Source organism: Astatotilapia calliptera, chromosome 7, assembly GCF_900246225.1.
Source record: "Astatotilapia calliptera chromosome 7, fAstCal1.2, whole genome shotgun sequence".
Classification (NCBI taxonomy): domain Eukaryota; kingdom Metazoa; phylum Chordata; class Actinopteri; order Cichliformes; family Cichlidae; genus Astatotilapia; species Astatotilapia calliptera.
Window position 1 is genome coordinate 62,191,243 of NC_039308.1, and position 14,537 is coordinate 62,205,779.

A 14,537-nucleotide genomic window follows, 5' to 3' on the forward strand; every position below is an offset into this window, starting at 1 on the left:
GACAACCCCACCCCCTACTACAAACAGCTATAATGTACCCGCTACATGGCTGAGAGGCAGATGACAGGGAAGAGGGGAGGGGTTAAATGGCAAGAATGCCACATCGAGATGGATCCATAACAATGCAGTGGGGGAAGGGCGAGGGAACGGGGGGCGTCACTGATGGAGGTAAGGATGGAGACAAAGGAAAGGAATGGCAAGCGAATAAGAAAACAGCAAAGGTGAAGGGGAGAGTAATCACTTGAAGAGCAGCATGTCTCCACATTTACTGTAGGCAAGGGGCTTTTTTGTTAGCACGTTATCTGTGGACACATGACGAGCTGACATCTGTGTTAGGCAGCTGGCCCTGTGAAATTGGATTACTGCGCAAATCATGTTTCATACATCACTAGACTCACCTGACACACTCTAAAATTGAAATGAATTAAAATGACAGGATGCACGTAAAATTGTTTTTGAATATGGAATGGCATTGTCAACAATGAAAACGTCTGCTGGTCATGTTCCATGAATCAAAGGCTGGGTGAGGGGGGTTAAAGTCCGGGTCTGGATTTGCCAATAAGAGGACAAAGGAGGATGGATGTTCTCTCTCTAATTAAACAGTGCAGCCTATAGGGACTGAGCATAGCCTGAAACAGTAGCCATTACCCTGATTTCCCCACACCACCCTGCAGCGTTGCCTGAAAGGGCATGCCTGCACACATACAGCTCATTACATCATCCAGCTCAGCCAAGATACCACGTGCACATTTTGTACCTACGCTAGCATATGACTCAGTCCTAAAGACAAATATTTTGTGTAGATTTTTATATGTTATATGAATTGGATCATTTAAATAACAAGAAAAGTCTGGTTAAAATTTTAGAAGTCTATATTAAATTTTGCTTAAAAACAGCATGGAAATCATTTTAACCTCTAACAGTAAGATAATAATACCGCAGGTATAACTGTCTTCAACAATGAAACCAGTGCCTAGTATCTGTGCAACCAAATGAAATGCTTGTACTTCTTGGATATGTGCCATATGTTATCTGCATATAAAACTTGAAATAGATGTATGTACACATGGCCGTTACAGTGTTCTTAGCAAAATCACATTTCGGTAAGATGTGCTCATTAGTTGAAAATGTAATAATCTACTAAGAACATTCTATGTTTGTGTGTGTCCAGAGGAAAATGCACATCATCAGGGACGCAATATGGAAGCGTATCAGGAGAGCAGGGAAGTGTGACCGAGCTGTCAGCTGCTCACTTTCAGTGTCTCAGCATATATCTGTTTTCCTGTCATCGGTCTCTGTCTCTACCTAAGTTTCTCTCTTCTTTTCTTCCTCACACACATACAAGATACTGATACAGTACGGGATATTTTCAGCCAAGGCAGATTATCTTGAGCTTTTTTTGGTCCTGGTTCCATGAACTGGAGTATTTTAGGTATTTTTTGAAATAAACAGAATTTTACAAATTTACAATTAGTAAAGATAAAGAAGCACTTTACTATCGCTCTTCTTTCAGAGCCATGTCTTTGAATCTGAAAAGCAGGAGCTAGCTGTTGCTTACTACACTTTTTACACGTGAAGCCACATGGAGTCTCCTGCTACTCTTTGGTTCATCTTTTTTCCTTTAAAGTCATGCACACTTTGTCAAACTTATGTAAATATGTATTCAGTCACAGGCAGCAAAGGAATGCCGTAGAGGGTGAGCACTCTCTCATAGACTTTTTCCACAACCTAATTATTGAAGCCAGCATATAGTGGCAGTCAATCATTATCATAGGCTCTGGGCAAAATAATTTTCAGCAATTTTCCACTGTCATAAATCCCACATGCATAAAAATCGTAGCCTGCGAGAAGATCGTAAACTTGCTTTGGATTTCAGGACGAGGAAACAAGGATTCCCAAAGATGTCAGTGGGAATGTACCAACAGGTCTGTGTAATCCATAAATGTTACATGGTAGACGTTGATTTCAGGTTATATGTCTATATATCTAGAAGACTAGATAGATAGATAGATAGATAGATAGATAGATAGATAGATAGATAGATAGATAGATAGATAGATAGATAGATAGATAGATAGATAGATAGATAGATAGATAGATAGATAGATAGATAGATAGATAGATAGATAGATAGATAGATAGATAGATAGATAGATAGATAGAGCGAGCTCCTAATTAACCAGTGCATAATGTGGTGAGCCAAACGCTGCTAACAAAACCCTCTCTGTGCTCATCGGCCATTGAGGCAATCCGCTCTTGGAACACGCCAACCCTACTAGAATAATGGGCCACTTTACAGGCCTCCAAGTTAGTTCACAGAATATAGAGCTGGGAAACCGCTCGCACAGGGTTCATGGGGAGGAGGGAAAACTTAATTGTTGCCTCCATTTTTGTTTTTCATCCCCCCCCCACCCTCTCTTTCTCCTCTCTTAGTTCTGAAAAGGGGGCTGACAAACAGGCAATGGACACAATTGTTGTGTGTTCCGCTGGACAAGTGGGTGAAGTAAACAAAACTAGACTGTAGGGTCTATCGACTGGAGCTTGTCAAGATGGGATAGGCTGAGCAGTGGGGAGCAGCACACATGCAGAGGAAGGATTGGTCAGGGAGTTGTGTAAGTAGGAGGGGTGAGGGCCACTGCCAGGTCTGGGGGGGAGTTAGGGTCCTGAGGGAATCAGGAGAGAGAGAGCAAAAAAAAGAAGGGGGGGTTCCGGAAGAATTGGGGGGTGGACATGGGTGCTGAGGTTACTCTTCTAAGTGTGGGTATTGTATTTAGTGCTGAAGTTCTCATGCATGTCTTGCTTCAGCTCCCTAAAATGTCCGAAAGTGATGGAGCTCGCTGCGATTAAGTAGACAAGTAGCAGCTCTGCTTTGCGCTCCCACAGCTCAGGCTATTTACATACTCAAGAGGAACATTAATGCCAGTCGATCCCCCAAGGCTGAACAAAGAAGCACACAAACCTGCCTCTGAGGCCCATTACGCACTTAATTGAGGATTTGTGGAATAGTAAAAAGGGGCAAAGGAAGAGGAAGGTGGGTGAGACTGGGAGGGGTAGTGGGTGAAATGGGCAATTAAACAATTTCTTTGTTGTTTTTGTGTTATTTTTATGTTTTTCCCCCTTTGAGTTTCAGTAAGATTTGATTTCCAAAACATGGATTTCAAGTATCAAACATAGAAATGATAGGTAGACAAATGTAAACAGCAAAAGGAGCATCCAGTGGGATACGAGAGACTTTTCCTAAACCTAAAGACAGGTTAAACAAAAATGTTTGTTATTAATGTATTTTAACAGTTAGAAGGCCCTTTGGCATATTTTCAGTTACACATAACTGTTTTTGAAAGTCTCAATCTACAGATTAATGGAATAGCTCTATTATTGTTATTGAAAGTAGAGCATTTTTGTGATTGGATGCTACTTTCTGCAAAATGCAAAGGCATCTGACATCAAGTTAACAAAGCTGTTGTATAAACCAAAAGGAGCTCCATCTGATAATCAGTGTGAATCTGTCACGATAAATCACTGTTCAGATGAAGTCTTTTATTTGTTTTGAGCTCTAAATCTGCTTCAATTATGTTTCTTTTGTCGCCACACAATGGGATGATTGTTCATAGTGGCATGGTCTTTGGTGCCAGGAAGGAAAAAAAAAAGAAAGAAAATGAGACCCCATCTATCCTGCCTCTTCTTCCCTTTACCAATCACTATTGGAGTAATTTTGTGACTCCCCCTGCTGACCTGAATTGCAGTGTAGCAGGTGCCAATGGGATGTGGGTGGTTTGAAGTTTTTGCAAGGAGGAGGACAGTGGCAGTGATGAAGCGAGTGGGAGGGATGAGGCCTTTGCTGTACCAGTAAATGCTGACTCAAACCTCATGTGCGGCCCCCCCCCCCCCCCCCCCCCCAGCTAGTGTGGTGACCTCCAATATTAATTATGAGCAGTTATCTAATATGATGCAGAATATAGGTCAAAACAGGAATCGAAAACTGCAGATTTGCATATAATAGGCAGAGCAGATCAAGTCAGTATGTGAGGAAACTTATCTGTATTTATGTAACTTTCAGAATGTGATGGCACTGGCAGACTTTCAGTACGCATCCTTGATAATCTAACAATAACTTCTGACCCATGTCTACCAGATGGGACCAAACCCAAAATTCAGATAGTTTAGTAATGGGCCACAGGGCCAAGAACATTGCAAGCACTAAATTACACTAGAAGGCTAAAATGACATCTAATTACATGATATGAATTTTAATAAGCCACTATTACAATTTTTTTATTTCACAATAGTGTAGCAATGAGGCAATGTACCAGCCTGCAAAGCACAAAAAAGTACATAAAGTAGCACCATTTTACTTTGTTGCTGTTTATGAGTAGCCTATAGAGCACCTTTCCAGCACATATACAGAGGCCTTACGCTGTGATGGCAGAAATTCTAATAATACTGTACAATTAATTTTACTATATTTAAATAAATGTAAACTTTTTTCACTGTATTGTTTTTGTATGATGGAGTTAAGGTGTCTTTCTTTACCTCTGCTGTCAGAACCCTCATTAAGGAGAATTCTAGTCCAGCAGTACAAAATATTATTCTGAGACAAAATTTACATTACATGAGATAAACTGTAAACTTAAATGGCACCACGTGGGTGGTTTTGCTTCTTCTCCTGCACATCATCAGAGATTAATTGGGCAGTTTATATTGGTGTCTTATTGCAAAAATGAAGAAGTGCCTCATTCGTGGCCAGCAGAGATCTATCATTTTGCTGCCCAGCAGCAGTCCCGCTAGTGAATGCCTATGATTGTGTTCCTGTGCAGTCATACAGAAGTGAAGGGAGCTGGGCTCTTTGTTTGGTCATCCCATGGGAAAGGCTTAACTGTCCAGCTCTCTGAGAACCAAAACATTGGTTCTATAGGCAGAACTACAAGAGGGAAAGGAAAAAAAACAGATGATGAATCACCTTCTTCCCCATATTGGGAAGACTCACAGCTGTGATAGAGTTACAAGAAAAAGACAAATCACGATTCAAAGCCCCGAGAGAAAAGTTGGCAAACAAATACAGTAAAATTGAGTAAAAAAATGAAATTGGGTGATATTACTGTAATTTGGAAGGACTGGAATAAAAGCAACAGCTAGAGAAAGAAAAGGGGGAGTGCTGAATGAGTGTAAAAAGAGAGATAGAGAGATAGAGATAGACAAGCACGGGTGGTAAAGAGTGAAAAGAGGAGCTGGATGGCACTTTGGCAGCTTTTGAATGTTCCCAGGAGGATTACTCAAGCACTAGATGCCACAGACTGCCAGCGAGACCACAGAGAAGCTGGGTGAATGGAGACACACAACCACACATGGACACAGGTACACATCTCTGTGGATGTCCTCCTGCTGTGGACTGGTCTCTAGTTCACCTGTTTCCTCTCTTTCTTTTTTCTTCATCTACCATCAGTTTTCCTTCATTCTTCCACATTTCTCATCACGTTCTCCACCTCCTTTTTCATCCCATTCTAAATCACACTTGTTCTCAGTGTCTTCAATCAAGCCTTTCCAAACAGATAAGAGAACAGGTCTGACTTGCCCAGCCCCAGACAGGTAACAAGTGCTTCGAGATACATTTTTCTCTGAAAAATGTATCTCGGTCTCAAGGAGGGGAAACAACCCCACCTTCTCCCTTGCTCACCCACTCCATCATTTATCAATTTAAAAACAAAGACTTCTATGTATTACTCTCTGTCCTCCCCAGCATTTTATCTTCCTATTACTCCCACATGTTAACTCTCTCGCACTCTACCTCACACTTCTCACAGTGTAAAACCTCAGTTTGTCTGGCAAAAACTAAAGTGCTTTGGATTTCAGTGGGTGATTTTTCACCTGTTTGTTTGTTTGTTTTTGTTTGTTTTTATTTATTCCACCACATAGCTTGAATTTTCTTTGAATCAGTTCATGTCTAAATACTGCTGACTGCTTAGTTGGTCCACTGTTCCCAGTCAACTGAGTACATTAAAAAAATCTATCTACTGGATTCCTTCTCTAATAATTCTGAAGCACAACAGATCTTTATCAAGTTTCAAAACTATTGAGATTGATTGGTGGAATTTAATTTGCACTAAAGAGGATAGTCCCTGAAGAAGATATCAGTCAATCGACGCATGGATTTTTTGACAAGGCGCCATGATTTGCCTTCAGCCGGTTTCTCCACAACAAAGTGAGCGTGTATGTGTATGTGAGTGTTAACCTAAACATCTGTCCTGCCCTGAGGGCAACGAATGTTGTCTTCACTAATTAAAGTAGCACTTGACAGATGTTAAGGATAACAGCTTTGGCAAAATATACTTTTGACTTGTTTCACTTCTAGAGCAAGATTGGCCATGCTGCAGGAACTTTGATGTGCATGTGTGTGTCTGTACTGCGTGTTTTTTGTGTGTGCGTGCACATGCATGACAACTGGCAACTCCTTTGTTACATGTTTTGAGCTTCCAAACTTCCGAGAGTTAAAACATATTTTAAACATATTTATTAAAATTTTACATTTTTGATAGTCATTGCAAAATTGTCTTTAAAGTTGCAATATTTGTCTTTTCAACAGTGTTACTTTGACCATTTCTATAAGCTGAAAAGCACAGAAAGAGAGAAAATTCCTTTTCCTGTCTTGTAACAAAAAATCATAAACACCCTAGAAATAATTAGTTTTTGATCCTAATTAATTCCTAACAAATGCAGGAAAGGAAGATTCAAAATTGAACTGACAGATACAGTGCCTACAAAACGTGTAATTAATTTCTTCTGTATGAGTGGATGCTAAATATATGCATCATACAAACATTGATGTGGATGCAAATTTTCATTTATGTGAAATGCTATGGCTGCACTTCACAGTGTGAAACTGCATGACATGATAAAGACATATGCTTGCAAATATAAATGATCCCCCCTCCCTCCCCCAGCTGCATGTGTGGGTTTGCCTTGAATGTGTGTCAGGTTCAGTCATGTAAGGCAGAAAAATGCCACAGTGCAATAGTTTGCCAATATGGATCAGCTGCATGAACAGTTGCTTTACAGATTCTCGTAGCAATTACAATGAAGGTCAAGACCTCAGCGATCATGTCTCCTCATGGTACAGCCAGTTCCTCTCACAAGGCCCACCGATGGAAGAAAACATGCCCATTAAACCCAAACATATAGACTTATCTGCACTCAGGCGAAGCGCCAAACCCTGTCTAGGTTTGATCAACATGCTTTTGACAGAAGCATCCATAAACAACCCTGTAACCGTTTTCAAGACCATCCAAGATTAATGCAGAAGGCGATCAACTGAGAGTGCCAAGAGAATTGGTTTCCATGGTGACATTGATGGTGCGATTGGAAAACTGTGTGTTTGTGTGTGCTCACACCCCAACGCCCATGTGCATTCCTTTTAATATCATAAGGAAGAGTGCTGCAAGGATTGGTTTCAGATGGGGTGGCGTTTGTATCCAAAGGTAAGAAGGGGGGAAAGGGGTGGGAGGCGACAGCTCGCTATAAGATATTTTCGGGTTTTTTGTTTTTTGTTTTTTTTTAAGGGAGGAGTTCATATATTACTCAAATGCATGGTCGTCTTGTAAATGCAAGAGGCTGCCGACACATGACACCTCTACGAGGCTACGAATAGATTTTCCACAATAAAATACTTTATAAGAAGCTGCAACACAGGCTACAACTTGTTGGCTTTATCTTCAGAATCACTACACAGGCCACACAAGAAAAACACGGTTTGTTCATTAGTACGCAGTTACACCTGGTGTCAAACCAAAATTTATAATGGAACTGTAAAAAATATGTCACAGCACCTATTTACAATAAAATCTACTTTTTCTATGTGATTTGCGCTTAACCCATCTGAATTTCTCTAAACAATAATAAAATGGGAATCGTTTTGCGTTTGGATGAAGGAAAACAAGGGCAGCCACCTTCACAGAGTGCTGTTTTTGGCTCAGCTGCCAGTTAATTAGAATAATTATTATTAGAATAATCACGGGCCATCCTCAGAATTGTGTCCAGAAATGTTAGGTATCAAAGTGTTGACCATCGCAAAGCCGGGTTTATTTTTAACCGTCCACTGTAATGTTTCTTTACATCGTTTATCTACATCTCGTCCAACCGACTTTCATTTAACATTTGGCATTTTCGCGATCCGAAGAGAAATATGAGCATATTTAGCCCTTTTCACTGCTGCAATTTAATCTGCAGCTCAAGCTTATTGTTGACGGTCGGCCTTGTGGGACTTTTCACTGCAGGTTGTCAGTTTACCTTTGGAGTAGCTGCGATATGAATGTAAAAACAAACAAACAAACAAACAAACAAACAAAAATGTTAATGAAAAGGGGGAGAGATGGAAATCTGTCAACCAATTAGCTTTTTGAAATGGTTTACCTACTAGCCAAAGCAATTACTTATGTTTACCTGTAAGTTGTGGTGATGAACAACCAACTGGATGTGACGCCAAAGAAAAGCCACTCACTCGTTAATAATCAACCTGTTTGTGTTTACGTATGCTATTTGCATGTTTAAAATAAATGCCAATCATTGTCTTACCTTTGCAGCAAATCGCGGCGAAAAAAAGTTTTTGGTGCTGTCCCCGTACAGGACCTTATTTCATCAGCTTCAGAGAGGGGCTGCCACCGCGAGATTCAGAGCGCACCGCGTTCCAAGACAGGAGCGCTTCACAGACCAAACAGGGATTTTCTGTTAGTAAAATCCGAGGAGCTCCGCAGCTCAACGATCCCACTGAATGAGCTCTGCCTCACCTCACTCTTCGGCGCTTTACTCCCCCACCCACCTCCACCCGTTTCCCCCCTCTTTGTTCCTTCTGCATGGGAATGCCAACTCTCGTTGGCTGAAGATGCAGCCTGTACCGTACCCCTTTTTCTCTCCGTGTCTCCCTGTGACCCTCTCTACCCCACTCAGTCTCTAGTTTTCTTTCACACGTATGCATAGGAGCACGCGCGCGATTTACCGGCAAGGACACGCAAAACCTTCCTCATAAGGACATTGGTTAAGTGAGCTAGATTTCCTTAAAGTGAAGCCCACTAATACCAACCTAACCTCAAAAAGTGTCCTAATTAAGTCATTCTTTGATAGCCATGAGGTGATCTGCGGATTTTTCTGATCTACACCAATGGCATTATTGGTGATGTGAGGTTTTATTACCTATTTTTACACAGGCTCGAGGTTATATTAGACCTGCACTACATTTTATATGTTGTCGGTCTAACTTGCAGCATATTTATTAGATAAATGAAAGAAAAGTGAAATATATATCCAGTCTAAGTCTAAAGTAAGAAGAAGGTGTTATTAGTTAGTATTTAGCTTCATGTAAGATTCAAAGAATGACGCAGAGAATCTTCAACCCAAAGCTAAAATTAAATTTAATAAGGTAGTAGTATGAGAAAAAAAAGTATACAATCTTTACAATGGAGTACACGATGAACTCTCATTTTCTTTCTCTTGAAAATGACTGCAATGATCAATTGTTGGCAAAGAAGTAGTCCATTAATTCTGAGTGGGATAATACATTTAAGATTACCCTGAAGTCCAAATCAAAAATACTGCCTTCATTCTGGTGATGGATATAAAGTAGTGTGTGTCATCTGGCTTCATGGATGAAATCTGGGTATCATCTGCATAGAAGTGAAGATGTATATTTCGCCTTCATACTGCCTGTATAATGTAAATAGAACTGGTTCTAGCACGGAACCCTGTGGAACTCCATAATGAACCTTAGCATATGAGAAAGACTCACCATTTGCATGAACAAATTTGAGTCTCAGATATAATTCAAACAACTGCAATGTAATAGCTTTAATATCTATGGTATGCTCTAATGGTTGTAAGAAAAAAATCAAGATCAACAGTATTGAATGCTGTGCTGAGGTCTAGCAGGACAAACACAAAGATAAGAGGCCATACGAATATCATTTGTGACCTTCACTAACATTGTTTCTATACTGAGATGACCTGATTGAACTGCTTTAACCTCCTAAGACCCGAACTCTTTCACGACATGCATTTTTAATTTATCTTTGATATTTGGGCTGATTGGGACCTGATGAATGTAAAAACAAAGAATTACCAGATTTTTTTTTTACCTAATTTTTGTTTCTAAGAAAAATGAGAGCCACATATGAAGATATTCGTTTAAAATTTTGATAGAACAGTAGCAGTATAATGTCCTCGTAAGTGGATATCAGGTCCTTGTAGAGCAAAATTTAGTATTTTGGTGTAAATAACCCAAAATGTGATGTCCACATATGTGGACGCCAGGTCCTAGGAGGTTAAAGCCCACAAAGGTGTCAAGTTTCCAATTATTCATGAACCATTGCAGTTTGGGCACAGTGTTGTAAAAGTGATATCTCCCACACTGATTTTCAATGCTAAAATAAACCTCTAAAGTTACAACATAGTTAAAGAAGTTAAATAACTCATCTCAGACTTAACCCAGACAGCATAAACAATTCTACCTTTCTAAATGTTTTGATTATGCAAGGTGGTGTGAGACCTTTTTCTGAAAGGAATAAAGAGTTAAAATGTCAGAAATGCTAAAATAAAATTCTCCTATTGATTCCATTGAAAGACAAGACATTATAGAAATATAAAGTAAGTAGGTCAATATTTTACTTTCACAAGGCATCGTGACACATCCTCAATTTAATGTTTTTGCCTCAGTGTAGCTGATAAAGACGTATAGTTACAGTGTTCCAGACCATGGGCTATTAATGATTCTGTGGGACTGTCAAACAGCAACCTTTCTCACTCTGGAATTTGAAAACAGATTTTTCTTAAACTCTGTCTTTCTGTTTATTTATCAAGATTTCTTGCTTTCATGTACAATTTTTAGGGTTTTTTTTTTTATTTAGATTTTTTTTTCTTTGCTCAGCTTCAACAGGACTCTATGAGAGAAGGCTTTTCACCCCTCCATAGGTCTGGCTTGCCTGATCGAGTACAAGTAGCATATTTCAAACATGATGTCAAAAACTGGCTTTGTAACAAGTTTGTTTTCAAAGCCAATGAACTTTCAAAATTCACTGGCTACAAAATACCTTTGAGATGAGTTTGCGATCAATGGACTGATCTTTAAAGAGTGGGATTTGACTCATGAGAGTGCTGTTTGCATGCTGTTTCCTGTCAGTTCAAAGCCCTTGAAATCCATAAATCCCCTTTAAGCTGATCTGTTAGGGAATACTCTAGTTTGAGTGGGGACATAGTGATGAAGCAGTGCTTAAGGTTACTGTTTCTCTGACAGCATGTGATAGATCACACTGAATTATCATTGAAGTTACTGTACATTTAGATAAATATGGTCTTTGCATTTAAAGCTTATTAACCTCTTAAGCCCAATGCTCCCTGATACGGGGGGAAAAGGCAGGAGATGAGTTAGGCTTGAGGCTTAAGAGGTTAAGCAACAAATAAGTGCATGTGGCGTAATGCAAGAAAAATCCCAAACGCAGAGTGCTGATCAAGAATTGTCAGGTATGAGGGGTTGGTGGAGCACTTTTTCAACTGATTTGAAAAAGTGCTCCACACTTCTGCACACATGACTCAATACAATGATTGCATGTTTTCAGTTGAGGGACCCTTTCGGTATGTATGCAGCAGCCCACTAGCTTGGAAACAGAAAGGCATTTGTGTGAGCAGCACTAATTAGTCTCTACAAATTCTATTTGCAGCTTTGCCACCATGGATGTGGAAAAGTAAAGACTAATTGAATGGAAATAACAGAAATACATTTTTTTGATTTTTAACACAGGTAGTCTTAATTTTAATGTTTCGCTTTTCACATCTTCAAATTGAAAAGTTTAGGGAAAACTGAAGATCAAAAAGAGGGATCTGCTGGAAAATTCAATGTAAACCAGAAAACCATCAAAGTTACACCAAGACTGTATCAGTATTATCTCTTCTATTGTGTAGATATAAAAAAGAGAGAGCAGACAAGAAAAGAAAATGTGTCTGGGGTGTCTGATGAGCAGCACTGCTGACAGGAACAGAATGAGCGGTATGGACAGGGTGATAGCTTTGAGAAAAATAATAAGAAGCTTGTCTCTTTGGGAGAGCCATTGATGATATTGACAATCGAGGGGCTTACCGCAAGAAACTCACCAATCTTTCACACATGCATCATGTAGATTATCTGCAATATGGTATTCTTCCTTTTGAAATTAGCCCCACTTCTACTAGCTGTGGGCTGTTGGTTTCTAGGAATGCCATTTATTTGAGTTATACCTATGTAATGTAGGAAGGCATGACAGTGCATAGAGTAAGGGATTCCTGGCTTAAACTCACTAGCCAGCTAATGCCCATCTGTGTGGCATTGCCAGTTATCTCCAGGTATTCAAGGTTTCTCCTTTAGTCAAAGATATGCATGTCAGGTTAACTTGTCCATAGGTGTGATTGTGAGTGCAATATACCTTATAGAAAATAAACAAACTCAAAGGCTTACTCAGCATTAGGAATGGCCCAAAAATTGATTATCCCGAGTCATATTTGGTATGGTTATCTTTTTTCTTGACACAGCCTAAACTCTCTTAAGCAGGCTTTCTTGTACTTCCTTAAAGTATATGAATCGTTTCCAAGTTTTTTGAAGAGAGCCTTTTTGCTGACTTTTTTTCCGTTCTCTGTCACGATGAAAACATGCTGCTTCAATAATGTACTATTGAAAAGGTTCCTAACTCAAGGAATGAACCAATGTTGCTTCAGCCAAATCTATGAAAAATGCTAATGATGACACAATTAGTCCAACATAAAATATTATTTTTGCATGAGTGATGTGATTCCTAATAATCTATTATTTGAAAACTTAGCATATCTCAGGATGGAGTACTGTTGTGTCCTTAAAATCTTAAAGGAAAGTGGACGAGAGCTTGGAATTAATTTTTTTTCCTTTGAATGTCTCTTGTCCTCTCAGCCTTCCCACCCTGTCCTTTTAACTTGTCTCAGTCTGGGTCTTACATTAAGAATTTCTTAAGCTGCTTGGTTTTCACGTACAGATATTTCTGCACAAATCTGTTACCCAAGATTACTCGACTGTGACTTCAGTGTGACCTCAAGGAATGACATATTAGCTAGTTTATGGAACAGTTTAAGTAATTTATTTTTATTTATTTGTATCATGCTTTAAACACAATGATTTGTTAACTACCCTGTACACAGTATTGTATTGACCATTTAGGCTGAAGCTGAAATAAGATTTGATAGAGATAGCATGGTAAGTTGTGAAGTGCAACATTGAGTCAATAAGACAAGTAAGCGCAATTCAGCTTTCCATCTTTATGCATCTATTATTGTTACAGATACAATAACAAAAAACACAGAAGTTCAATGTTTGCACTGACTGACATGTAACTGTTGTAGTGTGTGGACACTGCAGTTTAGACTGAGTAAATCATAAATACAGGTGGAAATTACGGTTTAATTAATAATAGTGTAACATTAGCAAGATTTGTTTTAAACATTGACAAACATTTTTCAAATTTACCTTTAGTACCAGCAAATAAGCTTTATGACTGAGAGCTAGGGAGGTCTATGAGAAAAATGTGAGGAGCAAAGCTTGAACTGTAAATGCAGAAGACATTTCTGGACATTACAGAAGAAGTCCCATTTTGTTATGACAACAATGCTAACAGTGGAGTATGTGGGCATCTTTTTCAGCTCAAAGGCTTCCTCTCATGCTGAGAAGCAAGCACAGAAAGCTCATCAGCCTAACTGGGAAACTGGATCAACACCTAAACATTTTCTTTAAGTCTGGTGTTAAGTATTTTACCCCTCTGGCTCTCCAGTGTAAACTATTTTCTCATGGTAGCATTTTCTCATCATTATCCCAGTACTTTGTTCAGAGCTACACCTCTGTTCCCAGGCCAGTCAGCTTATGGTTCAACGTTGCCTGTGTCTCTATTGATGATGCCCTGTGAGCTTACAAGGGCCTGTGAACAGACGGTCTCCCAGCACAAGTGGATAGGACTGTCCTCTGGGAAACATGGGACTATTGCTAAGCTGTTGTTCAGCTTTGGTAAATGGTTGAAGAGAAAACAGAAAGTCTTTGATAGAAGATGTTCCTGTGAAGAGAAAAAGGGAATTCCACCAGTTCGGCATTCCAGTTGTGACCTTGCATTATTAATATCTCCTGTTGAACTGTAAAAGGCCAAATAGTTTTTGAAAAGTAATAAGTAGATGTTATACTAAACACAAACGTGTTTGCTAAAACATTATATTGGGTGGAATGACACAAAGCAATTGCAGCCAGCTGGAAATGAAAGCTCAGGTCATTTTTGTCTATGCTGTAAGACTGCAGTGTTTCACCAGCTTCACCGTGTGCATAAATGGAATAAAACTACAGTAATGCATTGCTTACTGTCCCGTTTTCTAACTCATTATAAGCTGCAGGTCTTTTGTCTATGCAAACTCACTTGGAAGTTGTATAATGGAGAAAAGTCACAATGGAGGTAATTGATTTGGGAAATGATCTGTGAATAACTTGTTATGTTTATGGTTGTGAAAATGGTGCTGCTCTGACCCAG

General features: G+C 39.4%; 1 protein-coding gene across 1 annotated transcript in view; it reads right to left on the reverse strand.

Annotated features, from left to right (window-relative positions):
• slc1a2b (solute carrier family 1 member 2b) overlaps nucleotides 1–8,949 on the reverse strand; it is a 28,179-nt gene extending 19,230 nt beyond the window's left edge. Inside the window, exon 1 of the mRNA XM_026176409.1 lies at nucleotides 8,563–8,949. The gene's annotated coding sequence lies outside the window, so the exon portion shown is untranslated. The remainder of the gene's footprint in view (nucleotides 1–8,562) is intronic.
• Nucleotides 8,950–14,537: the final 5,588 nt, after the last annotated feature.